Source organism: Macrotis lagotis, chromosome 5 (genome assembly GCF_037893015.1).
Source record: "Macrotis lagotis isolate mMagLag1 chromosome 5, bilby.v1.9.chrom.fasta, whole genome shotgun sequence".
Taxonomy (NCBI): domain Eukaryota; kingdom Metazoa; phylum Chordata; class Mammalia; order Peramelemorphia; family Peramelidae; genus Macrotis; species Macrotis lagotis.
The window spans coordinates 46,627,747-46,650,163 of record NC_133662.1 but is presented as its reverse complement, the minus strand read 5'-3'; the positions used below and the strand labels follow the sequence as shown (position 1 = coordinate 46,650,163).

At 37.1% G+C, this 22,417-nt stretch overlaps 1 long non-coding RNA gene across 3 annotated transcripts in view; it reads left to right on the top strand.

Annotated features, from left to right (window-relative positions):
• Positions 1-22,141, top strand: part of LOC141523794 (uncharacterized) — a 137,965-nt gene extending 115,824 nt beyond the window's left edge. For all 3 annotated transcript variants that reach the window (XR_012478594.1, XR_012478592.1, XR_012478593.1), the window contains 4 exons: positions 6,328-6,429; positions 10,970-11,072; positions 18,108-18,300; positions 21,566-22,141. This is a non-coding gene — a long non-coding RNA (uncharacterized LOC141523794). The remainder of the gene's footprint in view (positions 1-6,327; positions 6,430-10,969; positions 11,073-18,107; positions 18,301-21,565) is intronic.
• The last annotated feature ends 276 nt before the right edge of the window (positions 22,142-22,417 follow it).

The following is a 22,417-nucleotide window of genomic DNA, read 5'->3' as shown; positions in this document are numbered from 1 at the left end:
TTTGAGAAAGGATCTAGACCAGTCATTTATCATTATTCAGATTTTCCCGACTTTTTTCAATTCTATATTTAATATTTATTCTCATTTTGTACAAATAATATTTTTTATACATTAATAAAAAATTCTTGTTTAAGAGTAAACAAAATACCCCCCAAAAATATAGACTCGCTTGAGCAATAAAGTAAAGGGGAGAGAAAAAAAATTAAAATTAAAATAAAAAAATAATAGTAATAATTGTAGGTATGGCCAGGTGGCGCAATGGATGGAGCATCAGCCCTGGAGCCATGAGCACCTGACCCCACATCTGGCCACGTACACCCAACAATCACCTAGCCGTGTGACATGCAAGTCACCCCAACCCCACTGCCCTGCAAAAACAAAAAAAAGAAAAATAAAATAAAATAATAATAATAGTAGGGGTGGCTGGGTGGTGGACAGAGCATTGGCCCTTGAGGCAGGAGCACCTGGGTCCAAATCCGGCCTCAGACAACCAATGATCACCCTGCTATGTGGCCCCAGGCAGGCCACCCAGCCCCATTTGCCCTGCACTCCCCCCCCCCCCAAATAATAATAAAAAATGTGCTTCAGTTTGGTTCCAACACCAACAACTCTGTCGCGGGTGGATCATATTCTTTATAAGTCCATCACAAAAGTTACTTCCATATTTTTCCACTGTTGCCATTGCTGATTGCAACTCCCTCCTTTTGTATTTCTCTACTACCATGTACTATATTTGTTCTCTCCTTTCACTCTGACTCTGCAGTGGGGTAGCTGAGTGGTACAGCAGATAGATCCCTGGCCCTGGGGCCAAGAGGCCCTGAGCCCCATACCACCCCTTAGGCCCAGCATCCACCTGGCCCTATGGTCCCAGACAGGCCTTGCAATCCCAGCCCCTTGCAAGAAGTAAGAAAGAAAATGCATTATATCTGACCACTCTCCCCCCATGGCCCATCCTCTCTCCATCACTCACATCACACCCCTTCCCCTTGTCCCCCCCTCCTTCTTACTCCAGATGCCTATACCCCATTGAGCATATTATATATATATGTATATATATATATATATATATATATATATATATATATATATGCTGTTTCCTCTCCTAGCCACCTCTGATGAGAGTGAAGATACCCTCATTCCCCTTGCCTTCCCCCCTTCCATATCATTGCAATAGCTCATTGTAATAAAGAAAAATCTTATTATATGAAATATCTTGGCCTATTCCCCCTCTCCTTTTTCTTTCTCCCATTACATTTCCCTTTTTTCTATTGACTTCATTTTTACACCATATTTTATCTTCAAATTCAGCTTTCTCCTGTGCTTCAACTATAAAAGCTCCTTCTACCTGCTCTATTAACTGAGAAGGTTCATATGAGTATTATCAATGTCATTTTTCTATGCAGGAATACATGCAGTTCATCATCATTAAGTCCCTCATATTTTCCCCTTCTCCTCCAATCTCTATGCTTCACCTGAGTCCTGTGTTTGAAGATGAAACCTTCTGTTCATCTCTGGCCATTTTTATAGGAACATTTGAAATTCCCCTGGTTCATTGAAAGTCCATCTTTTTCTCTGAAAAGGACATTCAGTTTGGCTGGGTAGTTGATTCTCGGTTGCAGCCTAAGCTCTTTTGCCTTCTGATATATCATATTCCAAGCCCTATGAGCTTTTAATGTAGTTGCTACTAAGTCCTGTGTGATCTTGACTGCAGTTCCATGATATTTGAATTGTGTCCTTCTGGCTGCTTGTACTATTTTCTCTTCAACTTGGGAGTTCTGGAACTTGGCTATAATATTCCTGGGGGTTGGTTTTTTGGGATCTCTTTCTTGGAGGGATCGGTGGATTCTCTCCATTTCTATTTTGCCCTCTGCTTCTAGTATATCAGGGCAATTTTCCTGTAGTAATTCTTTGAAAATGATGTCAAGGCTCTTTTCCTGATCATGACTTTCAGGTATTCCAATAATTTTGAAATTATCTTTCCTAAATCTGTTTTCCATATCAGTTGTTATTTCAATGAGATATTTCACATTGTCTTTTAATTTTTCATTTTTTTGGTTTTGAAATATTGAGTCCTGATTTCTTGTGAAATGAGCAACCTCCCTCAGTTCCATTCTTTGTCTGAAGGATTTATTTTCCTCAGAGAGTTTTCTTATCTCTTTTTCCATCTGGTCAATTTTGCTTTTTAAAGCATTCTTCTCCTCAGTAACTTTTTGAACTGTTTTATCCATTTGACCTAAGTTGGTTTTTAGCATGCTATTTTCTTTAGCATTTATTTAGATTTCCTTGACTAAGCTGCTGACTTCATATTCATGTTTTTCCTGCATCTCTCTCATTTCTTTTCCCAATTTTTCTTCTATCTCCCCCACTTGATTTTTCAAAGTCTTTTTTGGAGCGCTGTCATAGCCTGCGCCCAATTTCTGTTTTTCTTGAAGTCTTTAGATGCAAAAGCTTGTGCTTCTTCATCTTCAGACTGAGTATTTTGATCCTTCTTGGACTCATATGCAAAATATTTCTCAATGGTGTTCCTCTTTTTTTCTCTGCTTGCTCATTTTCCCAGCCTTAGCCTGTTTTGGGGGTGCTTCCTGAGCTTTTGGGACACTCCCACAAGGATGTTAGTGTGTGCAGCTGTGTCCTCCCTCCTGGTCTGTGAATGACCATATGCACCCCCCCCCCTGCCACGAGGCTGAGTTTGGGGGGGGCTCTGCTGTTCTATGGGGTCGCCTAGACTGCGATCAGGATCTGAATGTGGTCAGAGCCCCATCATCCTGTTCCAGGGGCAGAGCTCTGCAGTCTCTCTCTCTCCAATCCCCTCCCTAGGTTCAATGAGTTCATGCACTGGGGGCTCCTGCTTACCGGCTCTGCCTGCTTCTCTGTTTCCTGGGTCTGGGCTGTGTGTTGGCCTCACTGTTTGCTGTGTGCCCTGAGGGCTGAGCTTCATGTGCTTGCTCTGGCAGAGGTCCCCCGCTGTTCCCCCAATTTGTGCTTGGTGCTCCCTGGAGCATAGGTCAGGAAACTCCTCTGCTGCTGTGAGTTGCCACTCCCAGTGCCCTGGGGCTACCTCCTGGAGGCTGAAGTCCTTTTGCTTTGGCAGGCCACTCCTCCAACCCTGGGGAGCAGAGCCTTTCTGCTCTTTCCCAGGTTACCTTGAGTAGGAGCACTGCCTCACTGGGTCCCTCTGTGGGTTCTGTCTCTCGAAAATTTAGAGTCCTTAGTTTCGAAGATTTATGAGAGAGCGCCTAAGAGATGATTTGTTCTTGTTGCCATCTTGGCTCCACCCCCTGACTTTTTTTTGCATGGATTTTTTCCCTCTTCTCAATCCTCTCACTATTCCCCCCCCCCCCCCCCCAGTGTTTTTCAGTTCCACTTTTTATGTTGTCTTCTCCCAAATTTAGGGTACATATCAGACTATACCTATTGCCTCTTCTCCATCACAAACTCTGGGAGGGAATTGTCATTTCCTCCTTCCCTCTGTTCCAGGTTCTTGTCATTTCCAAACCCAACAACCAGTTCCTCTCTATTAGTGAGCATCCAGTCCAGAATACATTTTCCCCTTGTTGATTCCTTTATGTTTTTGAAGGATGTCATGATCATTATGTCAAGTAATTATTAGTTGGTGCTTTTGGCAGAAAGAAGATCTATTAGATATCTGAATAATTGACCTCCCCATCACTACTCTAGCATGTCCCTGCATCAGACTACTTATCTGTTTTCTCTTTCAGTTCTGGATCTGTATACCCCCATAATAAAAATCATTTCTATTTCTCCCCTCATTGACTTTCATGCAAATACTCTCCACGATTTTTTTACTCCATCTCCTCACCAGACTCTAGTTCTTGGATTTCCTCATATGAATGAAACTTTTTATTAGATTTGATCTCAAACTGGATGAGGTAACTAAGGTCCATAGAGGTTAAGTGACCTCTTTAAGCTCACATGGAATGTAAGTAGCAGAGACAAGGTTTGAACCTGGGTTCTTTGTCTCTGATTTCCACTGTACTTCAGTTGAGGCAGCTGGTCAAGGCTTTCTTAATTTTGACTTTGTTGCCAAGGGAATTATAAAAATTTTCTTAAGTCTATAACATCTCCCTATATTTCATCTTAAGATAAATATGGTGGAATTGTCTCACTAATGAGGCAAAAGTTCCTAATTTTAGAAATGATCAAGTTTTTGCCTTAGCAACACCCTATCTTTTTGTGTCTGGGACTAAATAGAGAGGGACAAAGAAAGCAACAGGGAGCAATTAGGCAAAATACATTTTACTCAGGATTTGGGGGCAATAGACATAAGGAAGGCATCATGTGTGGTGTGTTGAGGCACATGGAGACTAATCATATGGTACCTAAAAAAAGAGAAAGGCATTGTCATGCTGAAGATATAAGTCATATGCTGATTGCTATATAAAGTTCATCTCATCATTTTAGCTGTCATCATCTTCTGAACATATCACCACACAAAAAAATAGTGTGGTAAATCTACTTTGATCATTATGACAACTGACTTGGTCAATAAATAGTATTGATATGTCAGGTGGCATTTACTCTGCTAACGAGTTGGAACTCATTCATTTATGTGAATCCTTCCAAGATCTTAGGGTGGCATGATTAGACTTGTTCTTTAAGAATATTGATTTGGCAACAGTGTAAAGGATGGATTAGAGAAGGGTGATCTGGAAGCTGATAGGAGGCCAATACAATTAGTCTAAGGGAAAGGTGAGAAAGTTTTGAATTAGGATGCTGCCCATGTGACTAGAGAGAAGTGGAACTTGAATCCTTGTCTCTTTTTTCCAATTTTGCTATAAATAAAGAAAAGGATAATAGATTAACTTGATGAAAAATTTAATAAAAAATAATAAAAATAAAAGGTCTAAGGAGAGAAAGTTATTATCACAGGTATAGGAGACCAGGGAAGTTAGGAGACAGTTAAGATCTTAAATTAGAAAGGCCTAGGTCACCCACTATATCCTGGCTCATTGCCTGTCATCTAGACTTTTGCCTTGCCAGTGGACTTCAATGATTCTAGAGGAAAGAGTGAATCTGATGACTTTTCATAGCTCTGCCTCACTCAAATTCAAGTCAAGTCAAGATATCACCCTTGTGATATTGTCTTTGAGAATGAAAAATAAAAAAAAACAAATGGAATGGGATAAATTTCATATTTAAGATACATGTAAAAATAATAATACTGATAGTAGAAAAAAATTCATGTTCAAATGAGAATTTGAAAAAATTCAAATGAAACTAGACCAAAAAACTGGCAAATATTCTACTGAAAATGACCTCAACTTGGTTAAAGGTATGAAACAGAGAGCTGAACAGAATTTCTCCCACCTCCTTTAGTTTTTGCCTCTAAGTTTTTCTCATTTTGGCACTTTTTTCTTCTTGTGTGTATTTGTTCTTTAGCTTTTGCTAGACTGAAACAATTTACTTAGGTCTTATTTAAGCTGGGAATATTCTATAATTACCACCTGTTCCTTATTATTTGGATCCAATAGAATTTGCCTGGCCAACTCTGGGCTTGTATTACTGAGCATAATAGGGTAAAATTTCAGGACTGTGGAATGTGATATGACATAAGTACTCTCAGTGATGGGAATAATTTGCAGCACCCAAATTCAGTGAAATCTGATAGATTCTCAAATCCAGGATTTTTTTTTTCTTTTTTGGTTGGTTTAGATACAAGAATCCAGGAAGTTCACCTAAAATGGTATAGAAGAGGGATCCTATTATGTGTCTTTATTACCATTTGCCTGAGCTAAGTGATCAGTTTCTTAGAAGAGGTCTTCCCCCTTCTACTTTCTCCCCATCTTCCAATTTATCCTTCTCACTTCCAAACTAATTTTCCTTATGTATTGATCTGGCCATGCTAATTATGTTCAAAAGTTTTTTTTATTTTTTAAAATTAACTTCTAAGCAAAGTTTAAACTCCTCTGCCTGCCTTCCACAACCTGATGTCACCCTACCTTGCCAGTCTCATCCTATATTACTCTCCCTATAGATATCATATTCCAACTAAATTGAATTTAGTTTTTTCTTTTTCCACTATACACATACATTGAGATTTTCTACTTCCATTCCTTTTTTCACAACAATTTCTTTTCCCTTCTTTACCTGCTGAATTCTTACATACCCTTTAAATTCCAATTCAAATATCACTATAAGGTTATCCTCTATCCTTTTAGTTGTGAATTGTTTTTATGTCCTCTTCCACAAACATTGTCCCTATGTAGTAATTTGCTTGCTTATCTTTGAGTCACAACATATATCCAACCAGTTTTGATAATTTCTTTCTCTATATCATCTCATATATTTTTTTATTTCTCTATTCAGCCACCCACTGTCCTAGAACCTTATCACCTCTGACCTGGACTATTGCTCAGGAATCTTTGGTTCAAAGGTGTATTCTGACATTTCTGAACTTTCTGACCACAGGTAAGTCATTTAATTTATCTAATGTTCAGTTTTCTATAAAATGGAATTCTAATACTTGCACTTAAAGTGTTTTTAAAAATATGTTTTGTGTGTGTGTGTGTGTGTGTGTGTGTGTGTGTGTGTGGTGTTTGCATATCTATATATCTATAATATATATGTGATAATTTATCTTTTTATTTCTTCTAATAGGTGTTTGTTGAATGAAACTTAGGGACAGAGAGCACCACTACTCTTTGTCCTCAGAACTAGAACTCCACTCCCTTTCACTTTTTAATGCCTCTTCTCTTTCAGCTTTGAATTTTTTAGACACTCCTTCTTTTGTCTCCTCCCTTTAACATAGAAACATCATTTATTTCTATAATACAATTCTTTTTTTTTGGCAAGGCAATGGGGTTAAGTGGCTTGCCAATGGCTATACAGCTAGATAATTATTAAGTGTCTGAGGCTGGGTTTGAACTCAGGTACTCCTGACTCCAGGGCCGGTGCTCTATCCACTGCGTCACCTAGTCTCCCCATAATATAATTCTTATGTTAACTCCTATGGGATTTTCCCTGGGAGTTTCATATTATAAAATGTCTTTCCTGGAATGATTTTCTTCCTCTTTCATTTCTCCTATTTCTTAATGTACTCCTTTTTCAAATATAGGTAGCCAGCAATTTACAAATTGGATGTGTTTCCAAAATCCATTCACAGAGTTATAAAAGGTGATTCTCAGGCCATTCCCTACACATCTGTTTAGCCCACAAGAGTGGTATAATAGGAAAAATCATTGGAGTTGGAATTAGAAGGTTTGGATCATAGTTCAAATAATATCAAATTCTGCCCCTGACTAGTTATGTGAACTTGGACAAGTAGCTTAACCTTTATAAGTCCCATAGAGGATACTTATTTGCAAAATGGGAAAACTAATACTTGCCCTACCTATTTCATGGGGCTATTGTGAAGATCAAATTATTTGAGACAGTAGTAATGTCACTGTATTAGAATAAGGTGGCCTAATTAGCATGTTGCTATTGTTTAAAGAACTCTCTTGGAAGAGACATTTTGTGAGTCAAGCCCTCATTATGTTGGATCCACTGTACCTAATTTACTATATATGTGTTTAGATTCGTAATTAGAGTACTTGGGTTCAAATCCTGGCTTTTCTAATTATTACCTGTTAGGCCTTAGTTAGGTCAATGCCTTTCTTTGAAAATTAGTTTTCTTATCTGAAAAATGAAAAGTCTGGGTCAGATGACCCATGAGGTACTTTCGGACTCTAAAACCATGTAACTGTGATCCCTGAATTTAGAACACTAATCTCTTTGTTTACTTCTTGTCCAAGCAGAGCTATATTTAGAATTTTTGTATTTAGTACAAGTTGAGGTGAAATTGGGGAGGAGGTGTATAGTAGGCAGTTGATTTGGGGTGTGATTGCAGTGTAGTAACTTTGGGTATGTAGTTCATATATATGTGTGTGTGTGTGTGTGTGTGTGTGTGTGTGTGTGTATTATTTAGTTACCTCCAAATTGATGGGCTTTGTTTTCTATTTAATTCTTTGCTACCACAAAAATGTTGCTGCAAATATTTTGATGTATACAGGAATCTCTTCTTATCAATTATCTCCTTGAAGTTTAAATCAAGTAGTGGAAATATCTAAATTTCTTGCTAACCAAATCCTTTATCTGAGAAAGTTGATATAAAGATTCCCCTCCTCACTGTACCACTCTTTTTACTCTAGATACATTAATTTTTTCTGTGCAAAAACTTTTTAGTCTCATATAATATATTCTTTAAATGGTTTCTTTTTTATCTTGTTAATTATTTATCTTTTCATTCATTTTTCTTATTCATTCATTCAAAAAACATTTCTTAAGTATTTACTATGTATAAAGCACTATGCTAGTTACAGGAAATACAAGCATTGGTGTGACACAGGATCTACTCTGGAAAAGCATACTTTCTGATTCAAAAGAGATTGTGATGATACATACTCAAGGATGAGATCCGGCTAGTGTTTTGATTAATTTAAGACCACTCTGAGATCAGCATTAGCTTCATCTTACAGAGTCAGTTTTAAAAACCAAACATATTTGGATCACCAAGACTCATTGAGTCTTGAAGAGACTAATTTCATTTAAGAACATGAATCAAGTGACACAAAAAGTAATAGTATATTTCTGGACAGAACACTTATGGAGGGTAGTGTGAGAGGAGATAATAAAAGAAAGCTTCCTGGAAGAGGTGGCATTTTCTTTGAGCTTTGAAAGAATGGAGGAACTTCAGCAGAGAAAGATGGAAAAGGAAGCATCCATTCAAATACGAGAAACTAGAAAAATGCAATGGTTCAGAATTGAGAGAAGTCAGGATAAGAAGGAATCATGAAGAGTAGTCTAGTTTGTTTAGAAAACAGACTATAGGAGAAAAGTAGAAAAGGCTGAGAATGGAGGATGAAGCCATCATGTGGAGAACTTTGAATTTCATTATCAGAAAGACACAATCTAGTGTCACCATTGATAGTCACAATCTAGTGTCATCATTGATTAGTCACAATCTAGTGTCACCATTGATAGTCAATGGAAAAACCACTAAGGTTTTTGAGAGAAAGACTGACATGATCAGAATGGTGCATTAGAATATTATTTGGGATATGAAGATAAAGTAGAGAGACTGGATGATTTAAGGAGGATGTTATTATAATAAGAGATGAAAAAAAAGATGAGATCCTGAACAAGGGTGATAAGAGTGACAATTAAACCGATGAGAGGAGGTACTGTGGAGGGAAAGTCTAAAAGATGTGAAAGATAAGGAAGAGTCAAAAGACTGTCATGACTTTAATGAAATGGGAGAATGGATGTGTCATCAACAGAAATAGAGAAATTAGGGAAGGAGTAGGTTTTTGGGTGGGGGAGATTATGAGTTTTGTATTGAACCTTGAATTTGGGGGCAGTGAGGTGGTGCAGTGCATAGAGCACTGGCCCTAGAGTCAGGAGGACCTGAATTCAAATCCAGTCTCAGACATATAATAATTGCCTAGCTATGTGACCTTGGGCAAGTCACTTAACCCACTGCCTTGTAAGAACTAAAAAAAAGAGTTATGAATTTGAAGCACTGGTGAATAGATAGAGATATTGTGGTTAGAAATATGACATTAAACTTCTGGGTAGAGGTTATGTAGAAGACAATAGATTTATGAGTCATCTATATAGAGTCAATTTAAGTTATTAGAGTAAATGACATTGCTAAGGGTTAATATATTGAGAATGGAATGGAGGGATAAAGAGATAAGGATAAGAGGAACAGTAACAGACATTTAAAGTGGTTTCAGGAAGATAAGAATTCAGCAAAAGAAAGAAAGAAAAGTCAAGGAATTAGAAAAATAACCATGACTATAGGAGATGGTGAAAAGTAAGGAGGGAGTCACAGCATCAAACAATAACATAAGTAATTCTGTGCTCAAAGCAAGAGCATAACATGTCCCTCTTTCTGATGGTAAGACATGTTGTTGCTTGTCCTTTATTTTTCAAGTGAGGCAGAGTTGTGCAGAGTCATCAGTCTCATTCTCTTTCAGTCATCAAAGTCCACTGGCAGGATGGAAGTCAAGGTAGCTGGTGATAGCCTGGGATGCAGTGGATGATTTTGGTTTCTTGGATGTACATAGTTTATGTTTTAGCCACCTTCATGGCTGTTGGGACAAATTGTTCCCATCTGCCTATTTGGGGAGGGGAAGAATCTTCACATACCCCCTAACTCACTGATGACTTTGAGGTTCATTGATTACCCTCAACCTGGTTTAACCCATCTGTAGAAATGGTTGGTCATTGGATGTGGTCATTGCTTACCTATGGCTCCAAGAAGCTGTAGCATTGGGATAGTAGATGTATATTTTATATAGCTTTCTGTGCCTCTCAGCTTGTGAGTTCCAGGAAAGAGCTTTGCTTTCTCCACTTTTTTTTTATAGCTCTGGAGTTTACTATCACAGAGAAATCAAGAATGATAAAGATGAGGAGGAAAAGCAATGGAATGGGAGGGATAAATAGATCACCAATGATCTTGGATAGAGAAGTTCCCTTAACTGGTAGTGACAAAAGACATCATAAGAAGTTCAGCAAGTGTATATGTCTGTGTATGTGTGTGTGTAGGTGAAGAGGAAGTGATGGTACTTAGTATAGACTACTTTTTCTTTAATTTTGACAGTAAAAGTGAGGGGAGGAGGTCATATATAGCTGAGGGACCTTTTCAGGCAAAGAATATAATGGAAACCTAAATATATTTGTAGTATGCACAAAATTATAAGTAGGTATGACTTAGAAAATGTACAATGCAATTCCTTTTACGTACTTTTTAACTGATATTTTATAGCTAGAATGATGTGCAGGGTGACAATCATGTTAATATGTTGTTCTGGGCTGCTACTCACAAGGTGAACCTAGGAATTATATTTGCTATTGGTATGATCTCCCTTCTCTTTTCCACACCACCCAAATTGCTGAAGATTGATTACAGCACCTGATCATTCAACACTACAATAAAAATTCTTCTCTCACCTTTGATCAACAGATTCTTTTATGGTTCTTCTATAACTTTCAACTCAGAGTGGTTCCTGTTGCTGCTGCCAATTTAAGTGCCTTTGGAGGAGGATGGGGAAGATATCAGTCAGCCAGTAAGCTTTTATTAAGTGCCTATTATGTGCCAGGCTAAGTGCTAGAGGTAAAATAAAAGGAGACAGTGTGTAGATAAACAAGATGTCTATATAAGATATAGATAGAACAAATTGGAGATAATTTGAGAGAAGATATGAATATTAAGGAAGGACTGGGAAATGTTTCTTGAAGAAGGGATTGGTTGATACTTGAAGGGGCAATGGAAAAAGGAAGGTAACGAATATTTATTAAGTGCCATTATATGCCAGGGTAAGTTTTTTTTCTATGAATATTAAGGACTTTAAAAGGATGTGAAAATAATGTGGTTGTAAAAAATTATGTTTCCCCCTCAAATTTGGGAATGGATAGATAATACTAAATGGAGAATTGAGGAGTAAAGACAATCTATTCCTTTGGCATAAGAGCACTGTGGGCTTTTTTAGTTGACTTCCTTGAGTCAGATGACTTCTATGGTAAATTCCAAGTCAGTAATGGACACTCAAAGTTGAGGGGTACAGAAAACTCTATAACATATACATCTACTATCTGTAAGCTATAGCTTCTTGGAGCCACGAGTAAACAATGATCATGTCCAGTAAAACTACTTCTACAGTTTGAGGGTAACCAGTGGATCTCAGAGCTAACTATTGATTATCCTTTAAAGACCAGTTATATCTCAGAAATACAATGAATGACCTGAATTATTCTTATTAAGTTCAACATGTACAGAAAAATCACATTGATTTTCCACCTTTGTATTTAATTAAGTGTACATGGATGTGCATTGGTATGGTAACCATTAAGATTATTGTAGGGTATACACACTATTATTCTCTACCCAACAATGGTTTGGTAAATTTGCCTAGTTATCTCAGATGGTAAGAGTTTTTGCTTCAGTCAGGAGTGTTCCTGCCAGGTTGCACCTATTACTAAACAAAGTAGAAGCAAAATAGCTGGAAACAAAGATTTAAATTTTAAATTGATCGTTTATGCATAAAACCAGGTTATTATTTTTGCATTTACATTTAGCCCAGGCTCTCAGCATAGGCCAAAGGATTTTGCAAGAAGTGGTGGCTAGAGTTAATTACACAATTGTTAGGAGAAACAAAGTTACTCTATAATTACTGGTGTTTTCAAAAGAATTATGTCTAGTTACTACGAACAACACATACTATTTGGTGGCAACTATGCAATTAACTTGTCCAACACTAATAAATTGAGTGCCCCATAAACTCATATACCAGCTGTTGGAGGGAGGGGCAGATAAGTAACAAAGTATCAGGATTAATGTGAATTTGTTAGACTTCAAATTCAATGCACATACATACAGGTGTGTCCTGCTTTTAAGAAAGCTAATACAAATATAGAAACAGACAAAATAGGTAAGTTCAGGATAATGGATTATTGAAGGATGAGTGTTGATGGATGGAAAGTAGCCAGTTATTAATTTGATAATCAAAACTTGCTTATTAAGTTTCTGTTATGTGCAAAATATGATGTTAAGCATTAGGAGAGAAACACAGTTTAGATTTTATTCGTTCAACAGATTTCACTTCATTTTCTTATCCCCCAACCATTTTTTTCAACAGGTTTCCCAGATGCCTATGTCTCAAACCAGGGATCATGCTCTGAAAGTTGCAACTCTTTTAACATCAGAATTTGTTCCCTGGTTCCAGTGTTCTGACTGATGTTTATTTTACCTGTATTATCACCATTTCAGGCAGTCCTAGAAACATTTTATATGATCAAATCAACTTTACCATTGTTCCTGGAGGAGATGTGCCAATATACTCTCCTGTGTCTCCACTGTCCATCAGTGTAATTTTCTGGACCATTGCAAGTTTCCTGGTCACTGTTCCTTAAGATATTCTCTGCTTCTCTCTCCCCCCCCCCCCCCCCAATCCTGGGCCATTAGAATGTAAACTTCTTGAGGAGGGGACTGTCTTTAATTTTGTATTTATAACCAGCTCTTAGGGACTGTGTTTGGCACATAGAAAACCTAGGCTTTTATTTGTGCAGATCAACTAAGATAATGGTATTCAACTTCTAAGAGAAGACATTTCTCTGCCATATGAGTGGGAGAAGCCTTGCTTCAATGGCTGTGTAACTGGAATAGGCAGTATCTTGAAAGCTTTTCTTACTAGAATATTCTCCCCGCCCCCCCCCCCCCCCCCCCCCCCCCCCCCCGCAGTGTCCAGAGAAGGTGAAGGTCATATTCACCCACTGCACAGGCAGCACCTTCTTCTCCCTTCCACCTGCATTTTTCCTTTGAGGCCTTTAGACTTTTTTATTTTGTTTCTTGTTTTGTTTTGTTTCTTCGCTGTCATTTGTTCTCTCAGTTCTAGACAGAGATGGTGAAAATGGAGGTGGGATTCCAATTCCAGATGTGCAACCAGTCAGCCAGTCAGCCTAGGAGGGAAGTCCTGAAAAGCCAGGTTACCCATACTGGATCTCTCGAATGGCTTTGGTCTCAGATTTTGGCACTGTTATATAGGAATGGAATTGAATTGTGAACCTAATCCCCTTCCCTTTCCCAGAGCATGGAGTGCTGGTGGGGTCAGGAAGGGGATTATATCCCTGGTTATTGAGAGGATATTTGTTTATTCTTGCTATTCCTTTGAAATAAATATTCCTTTGTAAATGCTAATTAACTGTTAACTGAAACTGAGATGTAAGGGACCCCTTATAATTGGAGGAATACCATCTTAGAGGTTGAAGCAATGGCAGAGAGCCTAGATGCCCTCAGGTCCCCTTAAGAGTACCAGAGAATGGTGGGGGAGGTGTGAAATGCAATACACTTGGCCATGGGAGGGAGTGTCAAGAAAGTAAGTGCTTTTTCCATTTCAAATAAGCTCTTTACCCTCCCATTCATTCATTCATTCAATATCTACTACATGTAGAAGAGTAAGATGACATAATGGATAGAATATTGACCTTGGAATCAGTAAGACTTTTTTTTCAATTTTGACTGAAACTTACTATTTAGCTAATGGAAAATCACTTCATATCACTTCATAATGCTACAGCAACTCTTTAAAATGAGAGTTTGCCACAGGCATGAAATCAAAGGTCTAATATCTCCTTCTTTCCCTCCCAGTCCTCCAAAAAAAGAGAAAAGACAAAGTATGGAAAAAAAAATACCACCATGGGTGTGTTATTCAATTATGCCCAACTCGTTGTGACCTTATTTGGGTTTTCTTGGCAAAGCTACTGGAGTGGTTTGACATTTCCTTCTCCATCTCCAAATAAAGAACAAGTAGGATTAAGTGACTTGCCCAGGGTCATACAACTAGTAAGTGTCTGAGGCCAGATCTGAACTCAGAAAGATGAGTCTTCCTGACTATGAAGTCAGTTCCTCTATTTACTGCACTATCTAGCTGCTCATCACCACAGCTTCTAAGATAAAAAAAAACCACAATAAAATCAAACTCTTTGATGAATATGAATTATAATCTATAAAGGCACATAACAAGGGTAAGAAGGATAAAGATATTGGAAGGTAGAAGAATGAGATGAAAGGAAGACAGAAAGATCACTGACCTTTTGGGGTATAAGTAATAGAAATGAGGCTTTTCCTATAAGTGGGGGAGTTGGATATTTAAGGAGACAATATTTTGTGCTCAGTGTTCTTTGACATCAGGATATCTAGTTATGGTTAGAAGAAGAAAGCATGGTGACTGTTAACTCCCTGCTGGAGTATAGCTAAGCAGCTATTGGCTGACTTGGAATAAATAATAGAAAGGTCTGCTGTCTTCCTTGGGCATGTATCCAAGATATAAAGGAAGGTCTTTCGAGGACTGTTAAATTTGACAACTACTACCTACTACTGGCAATTCATAAGAAGACAAATACTACTGCCAGAAGGAAGCTAGGAACATTGCTAAGGATTTTGAAATTCTTAGACAAAAGACAAGTGACTAAAGCCATTAGGAGAATGAGTGTTGGCACCATCACTTTTCTTTGGAGAGTTCAAAAGAGAAAGGTAGATTTGGGAAATGAATATTGAGGTGGTTTAAATGGGGGGTTTGGATTTCTGTACCACAGATTAAAGTCTAGCAGTGATAGGTTCTTGACCAAGGATAGAATATAATTATTAAAGATTGTTTAGAGCAAAACAAAAAAAAATTGCCTGGAATTTTCTGAATCTGATTGAGAAGGGACAAGTTAAACCTGAGGTTTTGTCTTCATTGCTAGGGCCTAATCAATGGTGCAAAGTAGAAAGATACCAATATATTATATGAATCAGGGGTTTTATAGGCATTTCCTATACATAAAAGAAATGCTAAAAGGCAAAAGATTCACAACTGGAAATGACTGAAACCCTAAAAGTAGGATACAGTAATAACTTATCCCCAATATCCCCAGTATCTCAAGAGGATGTATCATAACATAAAGCAGTTGGGATCAGCAAATAGGGATAGCCATAATTCTAGTCAACTCTTCATTGTTCAAAGAGTTTTTGGTCATTCTCTTACTAATGGTTGTCCTTTCTGGTGAAAATAAAGAAATAACTAGTTTTTATTTAGCACTTTAAGATTTATAAATCACTTTATAAATATATCTTTTCATCCTCATAACCACCCTGTGAGGTAGATGTTATAATTATTCCCATTTTATAGACGAGGAAATGGAAGCACAGAAAGTTAACTTTCCCAAGGTATATAATCACTTTGCCTTACCATTAGGCATTTAAACCTTATTGATCTTAGGACCTCTCAGATTTACAGCATCGACTCTAATCTTGGACATGTTCATTACAAGTAAATTCATGGTCACCTACTCAGAAAAGGAAAGAAAAGGGAAAAGTCTACCAGAGTCTCAGGCAAAACTCACCCACAAGAATTTCCAAATGTAGTTTTCATACAAGAGAAGTTCCCATGATTCTGGGGTGGCAAAGTACTGGTTTATCCCTAGTCCTTACTCATTATGTGGCAAGAGCAAGAGATATCCTTTATTTGTTAGCTTTTGTGAGAACATGGATGAGGGTCACACAGAATGGAAAGACATGTGTAGGATATGATCTTTATTATTGGAAGGAATACCTACACCAATAAGATCTATTTGATTATTGAGTATCTGAGGCTTAAGAGATGTAGCCAAGATGCCTAGCCTTTTCTCCTTGAAATGGAAGTTTGATTTTGTTAGGGTGTTAATGACAAAATCAGATTTTAATAGGTGCATACTGTAATACATTTTAGGTTTTTTTTTGTTTTGTTTTTGCAAGGCAAATGGGGTTAAGTGGCTTGCCCAAGGCCACATGGCTAGGTAATTATTAAGTGTCTGAGACCGGATTTGAACCCAGGTACTCCTGACTCCAGGGCCGGTGCTTTATCCATTATGCCACCTAGCCACCCCACTGTAATACATTTTAGAGAGATGTTACTGACCCTTGTCAATATTGTTTACACTTTAGCCAAAGGGTTGGTTAAATTGCTATTATGGATTCCTTCTTAGTCTACTTTGCTTATTATGAAATTCTGAGGGGGTGGCTAGGTGGCGTAGGGGGTGGCTAGGTGGCATAGGGGGCAGCTAAGGTGGCGTAGTGGATAAAGCACCGGCCCTGGAGTCAGGAGTACCTGGGTTCAAATCCGGTCTCAGACACTTAATAATTACCTAGCCGTGTGGCCTTGGGCAAGCCACTTAACCCCATTGCCTTGCAAAAAACAAAAAACAAAAACAAACAAAAAAAGAAATTCTGCATGATTTTATACACAGGAAAGCATGGTTGGTTACAGGCTACTAATATGGTGGCATATTCTTTAGAGAAATAGTTACCATCTGTTATGATGTATCTGTTGACCTCATGTATAAGTCGACTCAAATTTTTAATTAAAAAATGAATGTTAATGCCAAGGCTTACCATTTGACACCACCTGTTCTACACTCCATTCTCCCAGCCTCAAATTTGATTCAATATTATCATCCCCAAAGACTGACAAAAAATGATGAAGAATGTAAAACTACTGTCCAACTGGAAGTGAGTCAGACACAGTAGGCAATGTTCTGAAATTTGTGAGCCAGCATGTACAAAATGACCGCTGGGTAAAGAGCTCACACAGAAAGTTATATTTTTTGATTGAATCTGATGTTTATATTTTGTTTTGTTTTATGAAACAGGATTCAAATATTATATTATCTTATATTTAAGTGTAATATAACTCAGATATCCAGTTTAACAAGAGTAGAAATTTTATTTTAAAAGTATTTTAATGACTCCCTTTTACACACACACATACACACACACACACACACACACAAAGATATAAACCCTTTTACATATACATGTATCATTATTATTTTCCAATGACTCCTTCAATAGGGTATTACTTTTAAAAAAAGATATGATTCAGCACCATGCACAGGTAATGTCTGACACCATATAATGTGATAGATTTTATAAGGAATCTTAAAAGCCTTCAAATCTAGCTCCCTCACTTATAGATGAGGAAACAAAGAAGTTAAATAACTTGTCAGGAACAACCAGCTAGTTAGTATGTGAAGCAGGTTTTGAATTCTGTTCTAACAAACACTAAGCCTAGTGTGTCCTATTTACTCTATCGTTGTGTTCTTCAAACTTAATTCTATGTAAAGATCAACTTCTCTATAGTTTTGAGGAGCTCTATTCTGTGCTCCTGTCAACCTTCTGAGGTCATAATTGGTTATTGAAATGAACCTAATTCTGATGTTTTTTAATGTTTTTCCATTACATAACTACACTATAAAAATTGTTTTGAGTTCTGCCTTTTTATTTTTTATATATTTTTTAACTTTTAAATTTACTTATTTATTTTGAATTTTACAATATTCCCCCTAATCTTGCTTCTCTCCCCCCACCACCCACAGAAGGCAGTCTGTTAGTCTTTTTTTTTTAAAGGTTTTTGCAAGGCAAATAGGGTTAAGTGGCTTGCCCAAGGCCACACGGCTAGGTAATTATTAAGTGTCTGAGATCGGATTTGAACCCAGGTACTCCTGACTCCAGGGCTGGTGCTTTATCCACTGCGCCACCTAGCTGCCCCAATGCATCAGTTCTTATAAATCCTTTTTACTTTCCCTAGGTTCTTCAAATTCAATTTTTATGATGAAGAAATATTTCGTTATATTTACATATAGCAGTCCTTCAGCCAATCTCCAGTGATGAAGGAAAAAAAAAGCAAGGAAGGAAGAAAAATTTTAAGCATTACTGTGAATGAGGCACTGTACCATAAGTTACAAATATTATTTTGTTTGACCCTTGCAAAACCATTGGAGGTAAGTGCTATTATGATTCTTATTTTACAGTTGAAGAAACTAAGGCAGAGTTAAATGACTTGCTCAGGGTCACAGACAGTAAAAATCTGAAGTGGGATTTAAACTGAGATCTTCCTGACACCCAACTCCACATTCTATCCATTGTACTACCTAGTTACTTATAATACTTTAAGTAGCAAAATTAGTAGAAATTGAATATTCTCAGTTAATCTTATTTAAAACAGATGCAGTGTAGTTCTCAATCAAAGAAAAAAAGGAGATCTATCTTTGCTTACTTGATATACAATAGAAACAAGATAAAAATCACTCTGTGTCTTTGTGTGTGTGTGTGTGTGTGTGTTAAATACTGTTTTAAATCTTTCTGGTTTTATATATATATATCTCTATTAGGGAGGATTGTAATTTTAGTTTGTTAAATTGTCCCTTGTCTTGATTTTATTGCTATTCATTTTTTACTTTAGGAATGGTTATACTTTAATAAGGTACCAACATATTCAAATATGCTTTATCAGTTCTTTGTGAACTGATATGAAGCTTCAGGCACAAACTGAATTGAAGGATTGCTAAATATCTCCTATCCTTAATTTTTGCTCTCTCCAATGCTTGAGTTAGCATCCCTCAGTCAAATACTTGATCTGTCCTGAGAAGAGGGAACAGGTGATATTTGAAGTCATTATTATGTACCAGTTACTGTGCTAAATGATTAAAAAATTTTATCCCATTTGATCCTCACAATAACCCTAATGTGTGCTATTATGATCCCTATTTTACAGTTGAGGAAACTGAGGCAAGTAACCTATCTACAGTTTCACAACTAAGCAAATGCCTGAGGATAGATTGGAACTCAGATGTTGCTGATTCTAATCTGTATTGTTTTGCCGACTTTTTTACTACCTGTGTGACTGACTACAGCTTCCAATCTAATGATGTAGATTTATAATGGTTGTGTTAAATAAATGGCAAAATAGGGTAACAATATAGAGAAATGGGAGGGAAAAAAATCACTGAGTTGAATAGTGAGTTGTAGATCCAGTCCTGCCACTCACTTAGTTGGGTGGCCTTCAATAAATTTCTTTTCCAGAGAGAATTCATCATTTGTAAAATCATGAGTTTGTAGCACTTTAATCTTGAAGGTCCCTACCAAGTGTTGTATTTTTATATCTGAATAGAACTGAAACTCTTACTGCATCTCTTCCTCATTTTGTTGGCAATGTAGAACTGATCAGATATGGTCATGGTACCACATTTGACAATGCTTTCCTTTTAAGAAAACTAGGCTCCAAAAGGCACATATGCAGGGGAAAGTTCTCAGTGCTTCAAAATCTTTGGTCCATTTTTCAATCTGTTGCTCCACTTAGTTGGCTTACATTTTTTCCTCCTCTCACCTTTTCACTTCTTGGCTCTTTTTTGGTTGTTTACAGTTTTGCTTAGTCCTGGGTATATTTGTTTTGCTGTTTCAACACTTCCTGTTCTGCTGCCTTCCTGGTTGTAGTGATTTTTGTAGTCTCTCCCCAAAAGTTAAGTGCTCTGTATTGTTTCTTTGGAAAGTGGTTCTGTCTCATTCTTTAAGTACTATTGACATTTACTCATCTTCCTCTTCTTAAAACAAAATCCTACTGTACCCAATTAATACAGTCCAAGGGACCTTAGAGATCTTCTAGACCACTCATTCATTTTACAAATGGGGAAACCAAGATTCTGAAAAGTGAAGGGATTTGCCCAAAGTTATATATATGAAGAATAGTTGAAATAGGACTCATATCCTGGTCTTCTGAAGTAAAAGGTACCATTTTTCTACTGCAACATAATGCTTTCTATGAAGAAAGCATAATATTGAATACTATCAGAACTGGTAGGAGCAGTAGAGGAAACTTTCTTTGTAAGGATGATGGTACTAGTAGCATCATCTGAACATAGGGGAAGCCAATGGGTGAGAAATTATGACTGCTTTGTAATTAGGAAGATAGAGAATTAGGAGTTGACTGCTGTTGTTTCTGATCTCTGCTGATCTGTTTCTTAAATCTCCCCCTTTACTCTGCCTACTTTTTAGTTTTATGCAAGCTACTTAAACTATCTATTTTATCTGTAAAATAGCATAATAATAGTACCTACCTCTCAGGGTCATTATGAAGATAAAATTAGTTAATAATTGTAAATTGCTTTGAAATTCTTTAAGTGATATTTAAGTTCTATATGTATGTGTATATATATATATATATATATATACATAAAACAGTTATAAATAAGCAACAAAATTCACACAGTATGTTTGTTTTTTAAAAAGTAATCATATTCGAGGGATTGGGTTTGAACCTGTGAATTTATTGGCATGGAATATTGCAGGTAAGAGAATGGTGTCAATCAATAGCAGACTGGCAACTTTTAGTCATAGAAGACTTTCTAGAGCACTCAGAGAGTAAACAACTTGCCTAGGGTTACAAAACCAGTATGCATCAACAAGATTTGAACTCAAGTCTTAGATTTGAGGCTCTCCATTGCACTAAATATGTTGCTTCAAAATTTTATTCTTTTGTTAAATGAAACTTAAATGCTAGGGGTACTTAAAAAAAGTAAAATAATAAAAACTGTTAGTATTTATATCCCTCATACAACTATATGATATGATATTATCCCTATTTTATAAATGAGGAAACTGAGATTCAGAGAAGTTTGCTAGTCAGTATCTGAGGCAGGATTTGAAGTACATTCCTCCTGACTCTTAATTCCATGCTTTATCTACTAAACTACCTAGCTTGATAGAGGGAAAGAGACTATGACAATGATTCCAAAGGTCAATTTGATTGAAAAAAGAAAAACTGGAAGAGACCCACTTCCCCTATCAAACCATCTCAAAGGAAAAACAAATAGATTTCAATGGTGAGAAACATTTCCAGAGCTTCATAGAATCATTATCAAAAGTAGTTAAGTGAGGGCTCTGAATATAGTTTGAATACAGACCCAATTTAAATCTCAGGATCTATAATACTCTAAAGGCAATCCAGTTTAATACTAGTATTTATATAGCTATAGCTATATAATAGTATATAATAACTATCGTTTATTTAGCTCTTTAAGGTTTGCAAAGCATTTTATATTATTTCATTTGATCCTCATAGCCTGTAATCTAGTGCAACCTGTGAGGGAGGGACTATTATTCCCATTTTACAAATAAGGAAACTGAGAACAAGAGAAGTTTAATGGTTTGCTGGTATGTTGTTGTTGTTCACTTGTTTCAATTGTATCTTCTCTTCTTGACCCCATTTAGGGTTTTCCTGGCAACAATATTGCAGTGCCTTACCATTGCCTTTTCCAGTATATTTAAAGTGTTCTGCTCAGATTAATCATGTCAAAAAATCAACTACATTCTGCATATGTAAACCTACAGAAATAATCTTTTAGTCATTCAGAAGATAAACAGAACTTCTTTCTCTTCAGAAATGGCAAGACAGCAGGCGCAGCATGAAAGAATAAGAATTTTTAAAAGTTAGGTGTTTTGGCTGCATAAAGGCAATTTGAGAATAACCAGGAACAAACTACATAAAGACCAAGTGTACTGGAACAGCATGTACTAAGAGATAGGACAATGTTACCTGTGTCCCTTGGTTTCTGAGCTTGATTGACTTTGCTATTTCTATTAGCCTTTCAAGGAAGATTCAAGTTCTATTCATCAGAAACAACATAATAGCTCAAATAAATCTGCTATGGTTGTATATTTCACTCCTGGGGAGCCTGAGGCTAATGGACCTCTTGAGTTTTGAAGTTCTGAGCTGCAGAGCTAAATCAATCCAGTGTTCACTACCTTTGGCAATAATGTAGTAGTTGGGGATTGTGTGTGTGTGTGTGTGTGTGTGTGTGTGTGTGTGTGTGTGTGTGTGTGTGTGTGTCTGTGAGAATCAGGCTGCCTAAGGAAAGACTAGCCTGTCATTCAGACTGGAAAAGCAAAGCAGCTCAAAGCTTCACACTGATCTGCTGATAAGGTCCATGAGTACTTTCAGTGTGGATGTGATAGGGAGACTCATTCTGGACCAGCAACATTATTCCCATGCTCCACACAGCACCTTCAATGGAACCAGAACTTGGGTTCTGGGACAAGTATGGTTGCAGGTTTGAGATGAAA